Source organism: Corylus avellana, chromosome ca4 (assembly GCF_901000735.1).
Source record: "Corylus avellana chromosome ca4, CavTom2PMs-1.0".
Lineage (NCBI taxonomy): Eukaryota > Viridiplantae > Streptophyta > Magnoliopsida > Fagales > Betulaceae > Corylus > Corylus avellana.
This window is the reverse complement of record NC_081544.1, coordinates 16,407,832-16,409,689: the sequence shown is the minus strand read 5'-3', so window position 1 is coordinate 16,409,689 and position 1,858 is coordinate 16,407,832.

Here is a 1,858-nt window from a genome sequence, read left to right as displayed (position 1 = left end):
CTTCTTCTTTTTTTTTTTTTATTTAATTTATTTATTAATTTTGCTTCTTTTTTTATTTTTTTTTATTTATTTTTTTTTTTTTAAATAATGCATAAAACGACGTCGTTTTGGGCTGGGTAGGTGTTGTAGTTTTAGGACACAAAACGATGTAATTTTGGGAGAGGGTAAAATGGGTATAAAAAGTCAAATTGTTTGACTTTAACGTAAAAAGGGTCCAAAGTGAGAGAAAACCAAAGTTCAGGGGGTCTAAGTGAGAGTTTTGGAAATTCAAGGGGGGTATGTCAAAATGGCTGAAAGTTCAGGGGGGCTTTCTTAAGTTTCCCCTTCTTATAATCACAGAAAATAAGAATGATTTGAGTTCAATTATAGTAAAATAATTTATAAGACAAGATAAAAATTTTACTAATATTGAATTGGAATTAAAGAACAATTGCATTTAATATGAAGAACAAAAATCAATTGTAGCAATCCTTAGGGTTATACAATCAACATGCATAAATTGAAAACTAAAAATTAAATACAATCAAACCATTGTGCTTGGAAAGGGTTACATCAATACCCCACAATTGGTTTAGCCGCTCATGATCTTCTAAGCTCCATAGACAATTTACTGAATTTTTACTCTAGAAAGCGGTGTGTCTGTTTACAATGTTTTGAGCCCTATTTATAGGGATTAGGAGGACCTTAAAAACCCTAGAAACCCTGAGAAAATCGGAGGTCAGTCTCCTAGTCCAATTGGGAGATTGAAAACCAAATCCACGATGGAAAAGGATTGCTACCGTGCAATACATGCCCGTGTGCGCTCGATCCGAAGTTTTGTGCACTTGAGCTTAGCTATTATACGCACGAGCGCAGGCATGCGCTCAATCCCTGGCCGCAGGCACTCGAGCGTAGGTGCGCTCAAGCTCAAGAATGGCTACGCTCAATCCTAGATCCAGAATGCCTAGCTTTTTGCCCTTTAAAGCCCAATTTTCAACGGTTTATCAAATAAGACCTGAAACACAAAAACAAAACAAAATCAAACAAATAACAATGCTAAGGAATTAACATATGTAAATTAAGGGGCTTGAATGTGCAACATTTAGCGCTTATCGCACCCCCTAACTTACATATTGCTAGTCCCTTAGCAATATAAAACATAAAATAAAGTAAAAGTAAAATAATAAATAAATAAATAAAATAAATAAAAAGATAAATCCATCTTTCGTGGGATGTACGGTTGCATTTAGCGTATGCGACAAGCCTTTTAAACCCTTAGGAGTTTCCCAGAGGACTAGTGAAGTCACATGAGGGTTTTCCAGGAATGATACCCACAAACATTTTTCAACCATGTAGTTCCCAAGAATGCAATATCATGACCATCATGGTTCTCATTCATTAACAGGCTTAATAAAACAAACATCATCTTCACAATTTCAGGAAACTACAAATTAGCTCCAATCATGGCAATTATGAGATATTACAGGATTCAACTAGTGTATGTGGACTCAACACATAGTCATGGGATTTCAAAACTAATCTCAATCATGCATGGATCAATACTCAAAATTCATTAAACTCCCCATCGGATAAAACAACCAAGGCAAAAATTCCCTTTTATTTTTTATTTTTTTAGCACTTAGCTCCCTTAAGCTTTCTGATTGACCCATGTATCGAGCGTTAGGCCAATGACTCCCAAACCAGACGGTTTTAAGGACTTACTAACTCAGGTCAAAAAGGCTACGAAGCTAAGCTAGTTTTTTATTATTATTATTTTTTTTTATACAACCAAACTTTTCACTTTTTGATGCGAACACTCACTGCTTCATGAGGCAAGAGGTCCGATTACTCAGTGGAAAGATTAAAATGATCATCATTT